Source organism: Apium graveolens, unplaced genomic scaffold (assembly GCF_009905375.1).
Source record: "Apium graveolens cultivar Ventura unplaced genomic scaffold, ASM990537v1 ctg4716, whole genome shotgun sequence".
Classification (NCBI taxonomy): domain Eukaryota; kingdom Viridiplantae; phylum Streptophyta; class Magnoliopsida; order Apiales; family Apiaceae; genus Apium; species Apium graveolens.
The window spans coordinates 127,457-148,271 of NW_027418656.1; the positions used below are offsets into that span (position 1 = coordinate 127,457).

At 38.5% G+C, this 20,815-nt stretch overlaps 1 non-coding gene across 1 annotated transcript; it reads right to left on the reverse strand.

The window, feature by feature from the left end:
- Positions 1 to 12,685: 12,685 nt before the first annotated feature.
- On the reverse strand, positions 12,686 to 12,792 carry LOC141702171 (small nucleolar RNA R71). The gene has a single exon (XR_012567043.1). It is a non-coding gene; the product is annotated as a small nucleolar RNA R71 (small nucleolar RNA).
- Between the last annotated feature and the right edge of the window lie 8,023 nt (positions 12,793 to 20,815).

A 20,815-nucleotide genomic window follows, 5' to 3' on the forward strand; every position in this document is an offset into this window, starting at 1 on the left:
ATTGCATGCATAAAATTATGCTAGAGGAAGGAAGTAAGCCGATTGTTGAGCTACAGAGAAGGCTAAATCTGATCATAAAGGAGGTCGTGAAAGAGGAAATTCTCAAATGGTTAGATGCAGGGATCATCTATCCTATTTCTGACAGTTCTTGGGTGAGCCCAGTTCATTGTGTGCCGAAGAAAGGAGGCATCACAGTGGTTGCTAATAAGAAGAATGAGCTCATTCCTACTTGAATAATCACGGGGTGGAGAGTTTGCATGGATTACAGGAAGCTGAACAGAGAAATGAGGAAGGATCACTTCCCTATTCCCTTTATTGATTAGATGCTTAACAGGTTGGCTGGGCATGAATACTATTGTCATCTGGATGGCTATTCGGGTTATAATTATATTTGCATCACTCCAGAAGATCAGGAAAAGACTACCTTCACTTGTCCATTTGGTACTTTTGCCTTCAGAAGAGTTTCTTTTGGGTTATGTGGTGCACCTGCCATATTTCAGAGATGCATGATGGCTTTCTTCTCTAACATGATTGGTTAGAATGTGGAGGTGTTCATGGATGATTTTTCTGTGTTCGGAGATTCTTTCGACGAGTGCTTGCAAAATATTGGCGCAGTTCTTAAAAGGTGTGTTGAGACTAATCCGGTTCTGAACTGGGAGAAATGTCACTTTATGGTGCAACATGGAATCATTCTTGGGCACAAGGCCTCTAGTAAAGGTCTTGAGGTGGACAAAGCAAAGAGGACAAAGCAAAGATGGGGGTTAGTGAAAACCTCGTGTCACCAATTTAGTTAAGGGGATTTGCAGGTTTTCTTGCTCATGTGGGTTTCTATCGGCGGTTCATCAAGGACTTCTCTAAAATCTCTAAACCATTGTGAAATTTATTAGAGAAATATGTCCCTTTCAAATTTGATGATGAGTGTCTAGCTGCTTTTGAGAGCTTAGAGAAGAGTTTGATCACGACACCTGTCATAACTGCACCTGATTGGAATGAGCTTTTTAAAATGATATGTGATGCAACTGACTATGCAGTTGGAGCAATTCTTGGGCAAAGGAAGAACAATATATTCCATGTGGTCTACTAAGGTAGTAAGTCCCTCAATGGTGCTCAACTGAACTATACTACTACTGAGAAGGAGCTATTGGCTATTTTCTATGGCTTTGAGAAGTTTGTTCTTATTTTCTTGGGATGAAGGTGACAGTTTTCACTGATCATGCCGCGATTCGCTATCTCGTCTCGAAGAAGGACTCGAAGCCTAGACTGATTCGATGGGTTCTTTTACTTCGGGAGTTTGAGTTGGATATCAAGGATAGAAAAGGTACTGAGAATCAAGTTGCTGATCATCTATCTCGGTTAAAAGATCCAATTACATCTTCACATGATAAGACATTGATAAATGAGTCTTTTCCCGATGAGCAGTTGTTTGGGGTGCAGGAAGAAGAACCGTGGTTCATGAATATTATGAACTACCTTGTGAGCAACATTATGCCTCCAGATTTGACTTCTGCTCAAAGGAAGAAGTTTCTTCATGAAGTAAAGTGGTACATGCGGGATGAGCCATTTTTGTTTCGGCAAGGAGCTTCCAAATCATCTGGAGATGTATTACGTACAGCGAGGCGGAGGGTATCTTGCGAGATTGTCATTCGACTATTTATGGAGGTCACTATGGTGAAGAAAAGACAGCATCTCGTATCCTTTAAATAGGATTCTTCTGACCTACATTGTTTAAGGATGCACATCAGTTCATTTTGAAGTGTGATCGCTGTCAGCGTGTTGGTAATATGTCAAAGAAGAATGAGATGCCTCTTAATGTGCTTCTCGAGGTTGAGGACTTCGATGTTTGGGGAATTGACTTCATGGGGCCATTTGTCTCATCTTGCAATATCTGTATATCTTGATGGCGGTTGATTATGTGTCAAAATGGGTGGAAGTTAAAGTTTTGCAATCGTAAGTGCAAAGATATAATGTGAATCATCGCATTGCTACAGCCTACCATCCTCAAACTAATGGTCAAGCTGAGGTATCTAATAGAGAGATCAAGCGTATTTTAGAGAAAGTTATATGTCCATCGAGAAAGGATCGGTCTTTGAAGCTGGATGAAGCTGTTTGGGGGTATCGAACAGCATACAAGACTCTGATAGGCATGTCACCGTTTCAATTGGTTTATGGTAAAGGATGATGTCACCATTTCAATTGGTTTATGGTTAGGATGTCATTTTCCTGTGGAGCTAGAGCACAAAGCATATTGGGCTTTGAAGAAATTGAACCTTGATATGGATGCAGCTGGTAAGAAAATGATGCTTCCATTGAATGAACTCGATGAGTTTCGACTTCAAGCGTATGAGAACAACAAAATGTATAAGGAGAAAGTCAAGGGGTGGCACGATAGGGGTCTAGTGATAAAATCATTTATGCTGGGGCAACAAGTTCTTTTGTTCAACTCTCATCTCCATCTTTTTCCTAGGAAATTGAAGTTGAGATGGTCAGGGCCATTTGTTGTCAAAACTGTATTTCCACATGGAGCGGTGGAAATTTTTGAGAATGATCCAGGCCAAGTATTCCAGGTGAATGGACAGTGTTTGAAGCATTACTATGGAAATATGGAAAATGTGAGGTGGTTTGTTCCGTTTTATTCTCCACTTGATCTCGGAATTCTACGTCAAGCTAGCGACATAAACCAAGCACTTTTTGGGAGGCAACCCAAGCTTGTTGTACATTAGTAGAAAGAAAAGAAGTTAAAAGGAAGAAAAAACCAGAAGAAAATATAAAAAAAAATCAACAAACCAAAAAAAGTAGGCAATTTTCACAGAAGCACGGCGCGCCCGCGCTACCTAGCGGGGCGGCCGCGCAGAAAGTACAGAATCCTGGCATGCCCGTGCTAGGAAGCGGGGGGGGGGGGGGCGTGCTGGTTTAGCAGACATACGGCGTGCCTGCGCTGCCTGGTGGGGCGGCCGTGCTGATACCCTGGAACTGGAAAAAAAATCAGAAAATCAAAACAAAGGAAGGGGGATACACGCAGCTGTTATACAAACACTTATACCCAATTTTTTAGCCGCAAATCACCCCATTATCTCCACTAATCCCATATTCCTAACCCACTTCTATTCTAATTCAATTTTTAATTTCCCTATATATACATAAATCTCCATACATCCATCCTCACCATACTTTTTATTCTCAAACCCTAAAATCTCTTACACACTTCTCTTTCTTCTCACTTTAGTAATTCCAATGGCACCCAAGAGAGCACGCACTCAAGTTAGCAGCAGCACTAACTCCGCCACTACCAATTGTTTGAGTGTTGGGGGTACGAGGCCTCAATTTGTTATTCCTGATGCTGAAGAGGAGTATACAAAGTTGTTATCGAAGCAGATAATGAAGGAGATGGATTTTCTACCATCGGGTAAGGATGGTAAGCTTTTGGAAATGATTCTGAAGATGGGTTGTGATTTTTTTGTGAGGCACCCGCGGCTGTGCCTATGAGTGTCGTTCGCGAGTTCTATGCGAATGTGAAGACGGATAAGAATGTGTACTTGGTGGTTCGTGGTTTGACTGTGGACTATACTCCAGAGGCTATTCGGAGGGTGATCAACCAGCCCGAGAGACAGCCAGCTCAAGAGGATTGGGTGACTAAGGCCGGGGAGGATTTTAATTTGGACTTGATTGTTGCTACTCTGTGTGTCCCGAACACTCACTGGAAGTTCAAGAGGGGGTCGAATAAGTATGATACTTTCCCTGCCTCATGCATGAACACGTTTGCTCGTGCATGGAACATGTGCATGATGTGACTGTGGATCGTGCAAGGTTGTTGTGGGGGATTTTGCAGGGAGATTATGTGGATCTCGGTTCCATTATTTATAAGGGTAATCTGAGGTTTTTGCATGGGAGCATTACAGGGTCTATCCCTTATGCGTCGATTGTGACGAAGCTTTGTGTGGCGGTGGGAGTTCATTGGCCCATATACGAGCAGCTTCAGTTACCGAGTTTCCCTATTGACAGTTCGATGATCGCAGTATTGCAAGAGTGGTTTGGTGGGAAGGCTGATGAGAAGGGACTAGGTTACACCTATGATCATTTGTCGGGTGGCCAGCCAGCCGATCAGACATATACTGGTGGTTCTACTCAGGCCCGCAGAGCAGCATGGGGACATAAGATGGGTGAGGCCGGTTCTTCATAACAGTAGTAGCAGCATCAGCAGGAGGTAGAGGACAGTGCTAGTTTGGGCTCAGCGCAATATAGGCGCATAATAGGTTTGCATAGGATCTTACCCAGGCATTGGGTACAGCTTTTAGAGCCACAGGAGTTGACATTCAGTGGCCAGTTTTTGGTGAGGATTCTGTGTACCCGCCTCCTAAAATTCCACCCGCGGAGGGTGATGACCATCCTGATTCCGAGTAGGTATGCCTTAATTCCTTACTATTACCTTCATTGAGGACAGTGAAAATTTTAAATTTGGGGGTGCTAGTTAAGGAATATTTGTGTGTGAGTCCATATAGTTGCATATTCATGTTAGTTTAGTTCTTATAGTGTGAATATTTCTCATGTAGTTATTTGTTTTTGTTTTTATTTTGCGTATTTGTTATCATGTTAGTATTTTGCATATAGTTGCATTAGCATTATATCATGATCCCTTAAGTTTGCTATTCCGGTTAATTTGTGATATTGATTCGAGTGTAGTGATGTTGTACAGAGGAATGTAAAGTCCTAGCGAATTGAGTTGCATGTTAGAGACAAGAAAAAATTTCACCAAGTCTTATAGGTTTCTTGCATGCTAGATCATGATCATGGCTTGTTTGTTTGTCGAGGTTTAATCACTTGTTTATGTCTAGAATTTATGATATTCTCTTAGTGACAAAATAACATGGATTTTTAAAATTGGAGGAAAAAAATATGGGATTTCATTGCTAGTTGTGGCTAGGTGTTAAATGGCTAGTAGCCGGCTCATATTTATATGAGTAGTCTACGGTTGAGCGAGATTGAGCGAAATGCACTCGTTCAGAAATTTTGAATAAAAAAATAGAAAAAAGAAAAAAAAGAAAAAAAGAAAAAAAAGAAAAAATATGTGTTATGCATAATTGATCACGAGTGAGCTCTTTAATACTTGAGTTATTAAGTTCTAGGGAACTTTGTGCCTAGTGACCTACGGCTTTTATAGTCTCGCATCCGCTAACCTAATGCTCGCTACATGGGTATTATTGCATAAGTCTTTTGTGGACCTCGCTCATTGCATGATCAATTAAGCAAATTTGTGTTTGTTATGTGTTATAAATAAAATCATGAATCTGTGTATAACTCCGATAAAATTGAAGTGTTGTCATTTATTTTGAGTTTATCATTTATTATGTTTATAACCTTGTGATTGCCTTGATGAGTGGTGAGTTATGATTATTTATCTAGTATTGAGGGTATATCTGTTAAGCAATTGCACACACGCACGTTTCTAGCTTGTGAGATGATTTGTGGGATTAGATTGAACTTTGTGTGAATGATTGCATTCCTTGAGATGTTGCTCATTGGTAGGTTTAGTTATTCTGAGGGGATCATTGCATTCATGTTAGTTGCATTCATGCATTTTTATTTCTTATTTTTGAGTCTTTTATGCTTGAGGAAAAGCATCAATTTAAGTTTGGGGGTGTGTTAAGTGGCATTTATGTCCACTTAGAACGCTTCATAAAGGCTCAAATTGGTGTTTTGTACTCAAGTTATTTGTGTATTTGATGTGTTTTTGTAGTGTTTTGCATTTCAGGGCATAATCCGGAAGAAGGGTTGGAAATTGCATGCTTTATGCTTGGAAAAGTGTTAGGATGGAGCCTCAGTCAAGTGCGCGAAGAAACCAACAGTTGAAGACAATAAATAAAGAAGAAATCATTTTTTTCCAGAAGCTCAGCGCGGTCGCGCTACACTTGGGAGCGGTCGCGCCATACTCAGAGCGGCCGCGCCGGATCCTAGGGCGGCCGCGCCAGGTCGAATTTTGAAAATCTTGATTCTATTCTGAGACTGATTTTCAGGACTTCCACTGTATTTGGGCTGATATATAAAGACCTAAAGAAGACGTTTTTAACAACGGAGACCAAAGAGAAGGCAAGAAGAAGACCTAATCGCACAATTTCAACGAAGGGGAAGAAAATCTAGTTTTTACTTGTGATTCTTTGCTTAAGTTGTAATCTTGGATGCTCATTTTCTTTATTGTTGAACCTATTACTCTTGTTAACGTATTTTGTGATTTTATTCAGTTTATACAGACTTAATTTATTTTCCATGCTTTTATTGGAACCCACAGTGATGATGAGTTCGGTTATGAACTACTCCCTCCGTCCCTCCCAAATGTTTACATTTGGGTGGGGCGCGGAGTTTAAGAAAAATGATAAAATAGTGGAGGAAAGTTAAAAAAGTGAGTAAAGTAGTGGGACCGATTAATATTATATGTATAAAGTGGGTATAGTGGAGAGAAGTAGTGGATGTAGTTATTTTAAAAATTATAAAAAACCTTACCATTTTTGGAAAGTTTTGAAATGTAAACAATTGGAAGGGACATCCAAAAAAGGAAAGTGTAAACAAATGGGAGGGACAGAGGGAGTAATTGTTATCGTGGGGTTTTAATGGATTTACTTATGGATTTTAATAGTTAATTTGTTTTGATACCTAAGTGTATGGTGATTGAATGATATCCTAGTATTGGTTGTGCTCATTCGTCTTATGAGCGTCGCGAACTTATAAGATAGTGTGTTAATCTCTATTGAAGTGACATGGAATATAGAGGTTTAGAACTTTCCATGCTAGCATAGGTTCATGTAATTGTTATGCATGATTCGTAGGAAAGTTTAACCATTTTACTTGCCCTATGTAATCACGATAGATAACTTGCGCATCAAACCTTTATGTTTTCAAATTCTATAGACATATAGGGTCTCAACATATTTGGTGCCTATTCAGCTTCTATCTCTTTTGTGGATGTCTGGTAGTAGGGTATTCGTACAACGAAAGTTGGCGTTTACTAGTTTCGTGTAATCTGATTTGTTGTCATCACCATTGCATGCTAAGGTTAAGAACAATGACTTTGAATGAAGAAGTAATGAAGTTAGAATCCCATGTTTGTCTCATATAAGTAATTCAACCTCAATTATCTTATTTAATGTTAGTTAGTATAATCTCATAGTTTAATCAAAACCAATTTATTATTTGTCTTAGCATTGAATGATAGCCATATCATTGTTGCATAAGTGAATAAATTGAATTTAACCTAAACCAGTCACTGTGGGAACGAACTAGAAAGAATTATATATTACTTGCGAACGCATATACTTGCGTGTAATTTTAGCGCGTGTTTTTGCCCTAACAGTGAACTATGTAACGACTGAGAAATTACGACTGTATTATATCATAATAAAGGTGAACTATGTGTTTTATTATGTCATTAAGTATGTTTAATCGTCAAACCATAACTATTATGTGCCATATGTGTTCTGGGTAGTCAGGGTCTTTTCCCGATATTTATTGGATATTTTATTTTATGTTAAATGCTTTCGTATCATAAGTTATATGGCCCAAACTTTGTTTTAATAGATAATATTTCAAATAAAAAAATTGGCCTTATTTTGCCTTGTATGGCTTGTATCATATCTTTATTCTAAACATCCAGTTATTTTAGAAATTTTCTCTTTTCGCGAAAAATGACTTTTCTGGGCCCGTTCGAGTGTTAAAAACCCCACAAAAATCATATTTTTATTTTTATAAAATTATACGACTTTCAAATATTCCATTTCTTTGCACTTTTGAATTATTCACAATTTTTGGGAAACTTTGCCATATATATTGTATATATTTAATATTAAAAATTTAAAAATTAATACTAAAAATATTAATTAGGGATAAATTAATTTTATTTGGAATATAATTAGGGCCTTAATTTTAATTAGGAGTATTATTTTTACTACTATAAATAGCCTAATTATTATTAATTAATTATAATTAAATTATTAAAAATTCAAAAAAACCAGAATTTTCTCTGCATATCGGGTCAGGGTTTCGAATTCGGGTCAAGCAATCAACCAGTGATTTTCATCGATTTTGGGCATCAATCATAGTCGTGTAAGTACTCAAATCGAAGGTTTTGATCTGTTCTTTCAGTTCATAGCATCAATTTCATGTTTTAATTCTAGATTTTTTTTATTTCTAGGGTTCTTGTTCGAATTAGGGCTTTTTGATTCTAGGGTTATTTGATTGATTTGATGATTGATATAGTTTTGCATGATGATTTGCAGTCGATTTATGCTATTAATTTCATCAAACGATTCATGTATAGTTGAATTCGATTATTAGGGTTTATGCTAATATTTGATTTATACGTTTTTGATTTTGAAGAAGCTGAGGTATATAGGGTGTTAGGGATTTGATTATACAGTGATAAGCTTTGCTTTCAACTATTAACCTTAGTGTTTCATATACAGATGAAGTAGATTGATGTTTGGCCAGATTTTTAACTGGTTTGGCCAGAGTATGAGTTTCAGGGATGATTATGGATGTTTAGCGTCTGGAATCGAGTGTTTGGCTGATGAGAAATGTAAACCCAGCAAAAATGAAGCCAAACGATGTGGTTTAAGCCCCAAATCGAAGTCGCCGGACTCCGGGAACTCATCGGAATCTGCAGATTTTCCTGTGTCCCGATTCGTTCACAACCCATTTTGATCTGAAAAAACCCATAACCCATTTCTGAAACCTGTTTCTGATTATTATTTTTACTTTTTATTTTTATAAATTCAAAAATTCTGTTTTATTTATTTAAATAAATTGATTAATTGATTTATTTAATTAATTTTTTCATTTTATAAATAAATTTAAAATATTTTTCTAAAATTAAAAATTATTTCTTTCTTTCTTTATTTATTTCTTTATTTCTTTAATTATTATTTATTATTTATTTAAAATTGATTAATTATTTTTTAATTAATTAGTTTATTTTATATAATTTATTTGAAATTCATTTTTAATTCCAAAAATTATCGAAAATTCAATTTTAATTCAGATTATTCCTGAATAATTATTTAAAAATATATTTGAGGTTTAATTAATTTGAATAATTGATTATTTTAAATAATAAATTGATTTATTCTTATTTATTGATTAATAATTGAACCGTTTATCTGATTTAAACGAAACGAAAGCCCTTTGACTAAGAAAAATGATATGATTTTAATAAAAATATTATCAAATCTTAATTTCTTTCTGAATCGAGACGGCTTTCGATAATTATTTATTTATAGACTGTTTTAATTATAAATACGAGTCAAATAATTTCTAAAAATTAGGAAACGAGCTAGATATTATTCGGTAGTGCGAATATTGATCCGATTTCCATTCTAAAAATACTTTTAATCCTAGAATGAATGTGTAACTTTTGTATTATATGATTTATATGGTTAATCGAGTCTTAATTGCTAGATAATTATTATACGAGCCAGTTATAATCGTACGAGTAGACGATAAGGGTGACCTGAAGTTGAGTTGAGATATGATTAAGATATGAATCGGCTAAACGAGTATCTTTCTTCGATAGATACGAATCTAACAAGGCAGAACAAGCCAGTAGTAGGGAACTGTGATATATTTGCGGTAAATCGCGTAACATGCAAGTTTTTCCCATATTCTAAATTCAGAATAGTGAATTGCTTTACTTTATCCAAATTCTAAACTCGATAAATATTGATAATTCCTGTTCACAATCACTGATACACAATTAATGTGCTTCTACCTCTAATTTCATTTCGATTCCTAATTTCCCTTAATACGATGAATACTCTATTCATATTCCAATAGATTACACACTATACATATATCCTAATATATTTTGATGTTGGGATACATAAAAGCATACCGATCGTTCCGGATACTCATCTGTGGACTGTATAGTGATGATAAGGACCAGGTATAAACTGGATCCTATGGGCCGGAAATTAACCGGATCCCTGTATTGGGCCATAGAGCCTGGGTACCCGAATGAATCTATACAGGTTGGTATATATTTAAAATGTATCCTGACCGATCAGCAGGATATGGGTGCGAATATTGATCTTATGTCCAGTCTAGTTTATTGATAATCGCCGATAGTGGACTTCATTATTCTTTGCAGAAATACATAGTTACATTTACAATCAGATTACCGGTTCACTTATTTTTTTAGTAACACTGTATATATATTGTGCACTTGCTGAGAAATTATGGCCCACCCCTCTTGTTGTTATTCACTGTGTTTTTCAGTTAAGGTAGAGGATAAAACTCATTCGAACCCGAGTGGTAAAAAAATGAGTCAAACAACGGGATCATCTGGCACCAAATGTGTTAATCCCGATAAAAGAAGAGAGTTTTGAGCTTCCAGAGCAGGTGTAGAATAGATAGAGTTAGTGTGTGTTTGAATAAAATGTAATTAGTTCAAAAACATGTGTAGATAGTTGACCTGTAATAAAGAGTTGTATGAGATTTTAAATTTGGATTGTAATAAATGTAGTGAGTTTTTCTTGTTTTAATACCTCAACCTTAAAGATCATGGATATAAAATTAAGGGGTTGGATATATGTTTGTAATAATAATTAAACAGGTTTATATTATGTTAGTGATTAGCAAGTAACTGTTGAGTGGTATATATGACACTTTATAATGCTCTAATAAGCTTTGAATAAGTGCATTTGTACTCAAGTTGTTAAGTGTATTAACGTGTTTTCTAGTGTTTTTGCATTTCAGGCATTATCTAGGTAATCAAGTGAATTAACATTATTTTGGTGCTTAATAGTGTCTAGGTGGTGTTGGAATAAAAGCTCGCGAAGACCGGCTCAAATCTGCAAGAAAAAAATGCAAGAAGTCAATTTTGGCAGAAGGCCAGCGTGCCCGCGCTGATGAAGCGCACGACCGCGCCGTGTCGGGATAATAAAATCTCGATTCTATTGCAATTCTATTTTCTGGACTCCTGGGTTGTTTGCACTGCTATATATTGATAACTCAAGATCATTTTTTAATAAGGAGACTTACCAGAGCACAAGGAGAAGACGACAAGAGACCTATAGCACAATTCAAGAAAGGCGGAGATGATCTAGTTTATTCTTGTGAATCTTTATTTTGAGTTGTAATCTTGGATGCTTGTTTCTTGTTTTGTTGAACCTATACTCTTGTTCGTACTTGGTTTTATTATTCGTTATAAAGACTACATTTTATATACCATGCTTTCATCGGAACCCACGTTGATGATGAGTCTGATTATGGGCTAATCGTTATCGTGGGGTTCTAGCGAATTTATTTATGGATTTCTTTAGTTAAATTGATTGATGTCTTAGTATGTGATGATTGTATGATATCCTAGTATTGGTTGTGCGTATTCATCTTATGAGGGCCACGAACTTATAAGATAGTGTGTTAATTCTTAATGAAGTGAAAGTGAATTTAAGGATTTAGAACTTGCCATGCTAGCATAGGTTCATGTATTTGTTATGCATGATTCGTAGGTAATTTTAACCATCTTACTTGCCTTATGTAATTAAGATAGATAACTTGTGTTTAAACCGTTATGTTGTCAAATTCTATAGACATATAGGGTCTCAATATTATTGGTGTCTATTCAGCTTCTATCTCTTTTGTGGATTTCTGGTAGTACGTTACTCGTGCAATGAAAGTTGGCGTTTACCAGTTTCGTGTTATCTGATTAGTGTCATCACCATTGCATGCTAAGGTTAAGATCAATAAGGATATTGGATGAAGTATTTAATGAAGTTAGAATCCCATGTTTGTCATATATATTAATTCAACCATTCTTGTTCTCTTAGTTATAATTTTTAGTTTAATTCTTAGTTACAAACAATCTCAACTTGTTATTTGTCTTAGCATTGAATAATAACCATACATTGTTGCTTAAGTGCGTGAATTAATTAGTTAGCCAAAACAGTCTCTATGGGAACAAACTAGAAAAGATTTTATACTACTTGTGAACTCGTATACTTGCGTGTAATATTAGCGCGTGTTTTAGCGACTAACAAGTTTTTGGCGCCGCTACCGGGGACTGTAGTGTTAATTGATAGTTTATGTGCTTTCCATCAGTGGTCGTTAAAGTTCACTGACTCAGACATTGTTACTTATCTGTTTCCTTGTCTTATTTCAGATACTCTAGCAAGGGTGTATGCATACGCGTTCGCGTACTCGTAAGAGAACACCGGATAAAGCCGAGAAAGAAGTTGTAGTAGTTCAAAAGGAAGTTTTTGAGGGAGAAAAGAAGGTAGAAGAAGAAGAGAAAGTCGAAGAACCAATTGTAGTAGCGATGGGAGATGAAGCAGAAAATCTGAAGGCTTTAATGGATTATTCTCAGCCTAAGATTAATGACATTTAGTCAAGCATCATCAGACCAACCATCAGGGATAACACTTTTGAGATCAAGTCAAACATGATTAAGATGATACAGAACTCAGTTCATTTTGGGGGTTCTCCTACTGAAGACCCCAACATGCACATCAGGGATTTCATCGAGATCTGCGACACTTTTAAGTTCAATGATGTGACTGAAGACGCTATCAAGCTATTCCTGTTCCTATTCTCTCTGAGGGACAAGGCTAAGTGCTGGTTACACTCTCTTCCAGCAGGATCTATCACCACTTGGGAGGATCTTGCGTAAAAGTTTCTCACTAAATTCTTCCCCATGGCGAAGACTGCTGCAATCAGGAATGCTCTTACCTAGTTTGCTCAGCAAATAGGGGAATCTATGTGTGAGGCTTGGGATCGATATAAGGATATGCTAAGGAAGTTTCCACACCATGGCATGCCTGATTGGATGATTATTAATTGATTCTATAATGGATTGGGTGCTACTTCTAGACCCATGCTTGATGCAGTATCAGGAGGAGCCTCATGGGCTAAGAGCTACGATGAAGCTTATGAACTTATTAAACTGATGGCTGCTAATGAGTACCAGAATTCTTCCCAAAACTAACTCAGGGAAAAGTCACAGGAATTCTGGAGTTGGATGCAGCTACTACTATCACTGCCCAACTTAAATCTTTGACGATGAAGGTGGACACTTTGGCTAATTATGGAGTAAATCAAATCGCAAGTATCTGTGAGCTTTGTGCTGGTGCCCATGAGACTGATCAGTGCGTAATTTCTAGTGAATCAGCTTAGTTTGTGAGCAACTTCCAGCGATCGCAGCAACCAGCGCCAGCCACTATCATCCCAATAACCACAATCTTCCTAATTTCAGTTGGAGCAATGCTCAAAATGTGATTCAAAAACCTTATCAGCAGTACCGAGCTAAACAGTACAACCCCCTAGGTTGCAGCAACCACAGTATGCATGACAGCAACTCCAGCTGTAACACGCCAATGAAAAATCTGAATTAGAGGAGTTGAAGCTTATGTGCAAGAGTCAAGCTGTTTCTATCAAGACCTTGGAAAATCAAATTGATCAAATTGCCAATGTCTTTCTAAATCATCAGCCTGGTACATTACCTAGTGACACTGAAGTGCCAGGAAAGAGGGAAGCTAAGGAGCAGGTAAAGGCAATCACTTTATGGTCTGGAAAAGTTGCGAATCCCGAACAAACTCAAGAGTTGACTGAAGAAGTTGGTGCTGAGAAAAAAGTAATACATCAGGACAAAGAAGTGGAACCAAGGAAGACTACTATTGAGCATACTCCGCCTGAGGGTATTACAGGGGAGAAACAGATCTATCCTCCACCACCTTTCCTTAAGCGGTTGCAGAAGAAAAAGCTGGACAAGCAATTTGAGAAGTTTCTAGAGGTGTTCAAGAAACTTCATATCAACATACCTTTCGCCGAGGTTCTCGATCAGATGCCTAGTTATGCAAAGTTTTTGAAAGGTATTCTCTCTCGGAAGGTGAAGCTAGATGATTTAGAGACAGTTGCTCTCATAGAGGAATGCTGTGTTGCAACAGAAGTTGCCTCCAAAGCTTAAAGATCCAGGAAGCTTCACTATTCCATGTACTATTGGAAAAGTGTCTTTTGACAGATGCTTGTGTGACTTGGGAGCTAGCATCAATCTGATGCCCTTGTCAATTTTCAAGCAGTTGGACTTACCTGATCCCAAACCGACTTATATGACCTTACAATTGGCCGACCGTTCTATTACATATCCCCGAGGTATTGTGGAGGATGTCTTGGTCAAGGTTGATAAACTCATCTTTCCTGCTGATTTTGTAATTCTTGATTTCGAGGAGGATAAGAAGATTCCCATAATCTTGGGAAGACCCTTCCCGGTGACTGGCCGAACCTTGATAGATGTGTAGAAGGGGGATCTCACCATGCTAGTTCTAGATTAGGATGTCACTTTTAATATGTTCAATGCTATGAAATTCCCTACTGATAATGAGGAGTGCTTAAAAGTGGAGTTGGTCGATTTGGTGGTCATATCAGAACTTGATCAATTGCTAAGGTCTGATGCCTTGGAAAAAGCCTTATTGGGGAATTCAGATAGTGAAGATGATGAAGGGGAAGAACTATTACAATATTTGAATGCTTCACCATGGAAAAGGAAAAATGATATGCCTTTTGAATCTCTTGGAATGGAGGAATTGGACAAAGCTCCTAAATGCCTCAAGCCTTCTGTTGATGAAGCTCCTACTCTTGAGCTTAAGCCTTTACCTAAACATTTGAGGTATGTGTTTTTAGGTGATGTATTTACTCTTCCTGTTATTATTACATCTGACCTTTCAGGGAGTGATGAGGAAAAGCTTTTGAGGATTCTGAGAGAGTTCAAGTCGGCAATTGGATGGACTATAGCAGATATCAAGGGAATCATCCCTTCTTATTATATGCATAAAATTCTGCTAGAGGAAGGTAGCAAACCTACGGTCAAGCAGCAAAGAAGACTTAATCATATCATGAAGGAAGTAGTGAAGAAATAAATTCTTCAGTGGCTAGTTGCAGGGATCATCTACCCTATTTCTGACAGTTCATGGGTAAGCCTGGTTCAATGTGTGCCGAAGAAATGAGGAATTACTGTGGTAGCAAATGAGAAGAATGAGCTTATTCTTACAAGGACAGTCACGGAGTGGAGAGTTTGCATGGACTACCGGAAGCTAAACAAAGCCACTATGAAGGATCACTTTCCTTTGCCCTTCATTGATCAGATGCTCGACAGGTGGGCCGGTCATGAGTACTATTGTCTTCTGGATGGATATTCGGGTTACAAACAGATTTGTATCGCTCCAGAAGATCAGGAGAAAACTACCTTCACTTGTCTATTTGGTACTTTCGCCTTTAAACGAGTTTCTTTTGGTCTGTGTGGTGCACCAGCCACATTTCAGAGATGAATGATGGCCATCTTTTCTGACATGATTGACCAGAATGTGGAGGTGTTCATGGACGACTTCTCAGTCTTTGGTGATTCGTTTGATGAATGCTTGCAAAATCTTGGACATGTTCTCAAAAGGTGTGTTGAGACCAATCTAGTTCTCAATTGGGAGAAATGTCACTTTATGGTGCGTCGGGGCATTATTCTCGGGCACAAGGTTTCTAGTAAAGGGCTAGAGGTGGACAAGGCCAAGGTGGGGGTCATTGAGAATCTTCCTCCACCCAATTCTATTAAGGGAATTCACAGTTTTCTTGGTCAGGCGGGTTTCTACAGGCATTTTATCAAGGACTTCTCGAAAATTTCTAAGCCTTTGTGCAGTCTGTTAGAGAAAGATGTTCCTTTCAAGTTTGATGACGAGTGCCTTGCAGCTTTTGAGACATTGAAGAAGAGTTTAATAATGGCACCGGTCATAACAGCACCTGATTGGAATGAGCCTTTTGAGATGATGTGTGGTGCAAGTGATTATGCAGTTGGAGCAGTTCTTGGGAAAAGGAAGAACAACATATTTCATGTGGTCTACGATGCTAGTAAGACCCTAAATGGTGCCCAGCTGAATCATACTACTAAGGAGAAAGAGCTTTTGGCTATTGTCTATGGTTTTGTGAAATTTCGATCTTATCTACTTGGGACTAAGGTGACAGTTTTCACTGATCACGCCGCAATTCGATATCTCGTCTCAAAAAAGGACTCAAAGCCTAGATTGATTAGATGGGTTCTTTTTCTCGAAGAATTTGAACTAGAGATTAGGATATAAAAGGAACTTAAAATCAAGTTGCTGATCATCTCTCGCATTTAGAAAATCCTGATGCTACTTCATTAGATAAGACATTGATAAATGAGTCTTTTCCTGACGAGAAACTATTTGGAGTGCAAGAAGAAGAACCTTGGTTTGCAGACATTGTGAACTACCTTGTAAGTAATATCATGCCTCCCGACTTATACAATGCTCAAAGAAAGAAGTTTCTACATGAGGTGAAGTGGTATATGTGGGATGACCCATTTCTTTTTTGCCAAGAAGCTGACCAAATCATCAGGAGATGTATTCCTTATAGCGAAATGGGGGGGGGGGGGATCTTGCGAGATTGTCACTCAACGGCTTATGGAGGAAATTATGGCGGAGAAAAAATAGCAACTTGTGTTCTTCAAGCAGGTTTCTTTTGGCCGACATTGTGTAAAGATGTTCGTCAGTTTGTTTTGAAATGTGATCGATGTCAATGTGTGGGTAATATATCTAAGAGGGATGAGATGCCTCTTAATGTGCTTCTCGAGGTTGAGGTCTTCGATGTTTGGGGAATTGACTTTATGGGGCCATTTGTCTCATCTTGTAACAATCAGTATATCTTGTTGGCGATTGATTACGTGTCGAAATGGGTTGAAGTCAAGGCGTTGCCAATGAACGATGCGAAATGGGTTGAAGCAGATATTCACAAGGTTTGGAACTCCAAGAGTCATAATCAGTGATGAGGGGTCGCATTTTTGCAATCACAAGTTCACTGCTATGATGAAAAGGTATAATGTCAATCATCATATTGCTACGGGCTATCATCCTCAGATGAATGGTCAGGTTGAGGTATCTAACAGAGAGATCAAGCGCATTTTGGAGAAAGTGGTGTTTCCATCATGGAAGGATTGGTCTTTGAAGCTTGCTGAAGCTATTTGGGCGTATTAAACAGCATATAAGACTCCATTGGGAATGTCGCCTTTTCAGTTGGTTTATGGTCAGGGGTGTCATTTGTCTGTGGAGCTCAAGCATAAAGCATATTGGGCTTTGAAGAAGTTGAATCTGGACTTGGATGCAGCTGGGGAGAAAAGGATGCTTCAATTGAATGAACTTGACGAGTTTCGACTTCAAGCTTATGAGAACGACAAAATGTATAAGGAGAAAGTCAAAAGGGGGCACGATAGGGGTCTAGTGCTCAAGTCATTTATGCCGGGGCAACAAGTTCTTTTATTCAACTCTCATCTCCATCTTTTTCCTGGAAAGTTGAAGTCAAGATGGCCAGGGACGTTTATTGTCAAAATTGTATTTCCATATGGAGCGGTGGAAATTTTTGAAAATGATCCGGCCCAAGCATTCAAGGTAAATGGTCAAAGATTGAAGCATTATTATGGTGACACGGCAAACCGCGAGGTGGTTAGTGTCATTTGGTTGTCCACTTGATCTCGAGATTCTACGTCGAGCTAGCAACGTAAAAAGAGCGCTTCTTGGGAGGCAACCCAAGTATGTTGTACATTAGTAGGTAGAAGAAGCAAGAAGAAAAGAAAAAAACATAAAAAACCATAAAAAGGAAAAAATTCAGGGCCAACTACAGAAGCTGGGCGCGCCCGTGCTGAACAAGCGCGCGACCGTGCCGTTTTTCCAGTAACCAAGCGCACCCGTGCTGTTTTAGCGCGCGGTTGTGCCGGTTTTCCAGAGAGTGAGCGTGCTCGCGCTGTCCTAGCGCGTGGCCGCGCCGTCCTTGCGCGCGGCCGCGCCGGGTCCTGTTCGAAAAAAAATTAATTCAGCAATTTATTAAGGTAAAATCGGGACTTTTACTCCAAAATCAATTCCAACCCGATTTTTACTCTTCCACATCCCATAATTCCCTCTCCTAATCAATTCCATTATTCCCACGATTCCCATAATCAATTCCCACTTCTATTCCTTATAGAATTCATACCTCTCCACCTATAAATACATACACTTACACACAACTTCTCCACCAATTCTCAAAATCTCAAACACAAATTCTCTCTAAACACTTAAGCTTTTATTCTTTCTTCTTCAATTCCGATGGCACCCAAGAGAAAAAGGACACAAGTTGACAGCAGAACCATCGATTCTTCATCTACTGGTGGTGTGAGGCCCAGGTTTTCTACTCCTGAGGCTGAGGAGGAGTACACGAGGCTTCTCTCGAAGCCTATTTCTGAGGAGCGAGGTTTTCTACCATCAGGGAAGGATGGTAAGTTGTTAGAGATGATTCTCGAGATGGGCTGGGTATCTCTCTGTGAGGCTCCCGCTGCTGTGCCCATGAGTGTTGTGCAGGAGTTCTATGCAAACGCCAAGGTGGAGAAGAATGGGTTCACGGTGGTGAGAGGGAAGACTGTAGAGTACAGTGCTGATGCTATCAGGGCAGTGATTGAGCAGCCCGCAAGGAAGGTGGGTCAGGACACGTGGAACGATAAGACTCTGGAGGACTTTGATTTGGATCTCATCATTGCTACTCTTTATGTGCCTAAGGCTCATTGGAATTTCAAGAGGGGCACTACTGATTACTCCACGTTCCCGGCATCGTGCATGAACAGGTTTGCATGGGCTTGGAACTCCTTTATTTGTGCTAACATCATGCCATCTTCGCATGTGCATGAGATTACTGTGGAGCGTGCTCGTCTACTGTGGGGTATTCTACAGGGTGATTACATTGACTTGGGATGGTGATACATCAGGGGATTTTGAGATTCTTGAGGGGAGGTACTACATGTGCTATTCTGTATGCGTCAGTTGTGATGAAGTTATGCGTGGAGGTTGGAGTTTATTGGCCAACACATGAGCAGCTTCAGTTTCCCAGTGCTCCTTTTGATAGTGCTACGCTGCAGAGCATGCAAGAGTGGTATGGAGGGAAGCCCGATCCTAAGGGGCTTGGTTATTCATATGCTCATTTTCCAGGTGAAGTGCCTATGGATGCAGCTATAACAGGAGGTTCTCAGCATGCCCGTCGTGCAGCTTGGAGAGCTCAGTATGGAGAGGAGGCTGGTTCGTCATAGTAGCAGCATCAGCAGGAGGAAGCAAGAGCAGAGATGGGAGCTGGTTTGAGTTCGACGCAGTATAGGCGTCTCGTGAGGAGGATGGATGTGATGCACAACATTCATAGTCAGTTTGCATACGATCTCACCCAGGCACTTGGGACAGCTTTTAAAGCCACCAGTGTTGACATCCAGTGGCAATTTCTGGTGAGGATTCAGAGTATCCGCCTCCAGACATGCCTGACACTCCACCCGTTGAGGGTGAGGATTCTGATTCACAGTAGGTATGCCTGATTCCTTACTATTACCTTCACTGAGGACAGTGAATATTTTAAGTTTGGGGGTAGTCTCATATAGTTTGCATATTTATGATAGTTTTATTTCATATTAGTTGCCTATTTTTCCATGTAGTTTTTTTTATTATTTTTAGTAGTTTTATGATATTTTGTTCATGTATTTTCATGCATTTGCATTATAACATGATCCCTTAGGTAATTTTCCGATTGATTTGTGATATTGTTGCTAGTGAAGTGATGTCGTGTTTGGTGATATTGAGTTTTTTTAGATTGATTTGCATGATAGAGACACTTGTATTTCACTAACTCTTATAGGTTTCTAGATTGCTAGATCATAGTCATGATTCATTGGATTGTCAAGGTTTAATCGCTTGTTTATATTTGGAATTTAGGGTATTCTCTTAATAATAAAAGACATGGATATTTAAAATATTGGAGAAATTGGATTTCATTGCTAGTTATGTGGCTAGGTGTCAAATGGCTAGTAGCCGGCTCATATTTATATGAGTAGTCTAGGGTTGAACGAGATGGAGCGAAACGCACTCATTCAGAAATTTGTGAAAAAAGGGAAAAAAGAGAGAAAAAAGAAAAAGAAAAAAGAATAAGAGTATGTATAATTGATCACGAGTGGGCTCTTTAGTACTCGAGTTATTAAGTTCTTAGGGGACTTTGCGCCTAGTGACCTAAGGCTTTTATAGTCTGGGATTTGCTAACCTAACACTTGTTACATGGGTACTATTGTATAAGTCTTTTGTGGACCTCACTCATTGCACGATCAAATAAGCATACTTGTGTTGTGTTATTGTGAATAAAAGCATGAATCCATAAAAACTCTGATATAAGAATTGAAGTGTTATAAGTTATTTTGAGTCTAGCTTTTATTCTATGTATAAACTTGCGATTATTTTGATAAGTAGTGAGTCATGATTGCCGATCTAGTAGCAATAGTATATCTGTAAGCATCTGCACACACGCACGTCTCTAGTTTGTAGATTGATTTGAGAGATTTGATTGATCTTTATGTGAATAATAGCATTTGCTGAGGTGTTGCTTATTGGTTGGTTTAGTTATTCTATGGGGATCATTGCATTCATGTTAGTTGCATTCATGCATTTTTATTTCTTGTTTTTGAGTCTGTTTATTCTTGAAACATCGATTCAGGTTTGGGGGTATGTTGAGTGGCATTTATGACACTTTATAATGCTCTAATAAGCTTTGTATTGGTGCATTTATACTCAAGTTGTTAAGTCTTTTAACATGTTTTATAGTGTTTTTGCATTTCGGCATTATCTAGGTAATCAGGTGAATTAGCATTATTTTTTTTGCTAATATAGTGTCTAGGTGGTGTTGGAATAAAAGCTCGCGAAGACCAGCTCGAATCTACAAGAAAAAAAATGCAAGAAGTCAATTTTGGTAGAAGGCCAGGGCGCTCGCGCTGATGAAGCACGCGGTCGTGCCG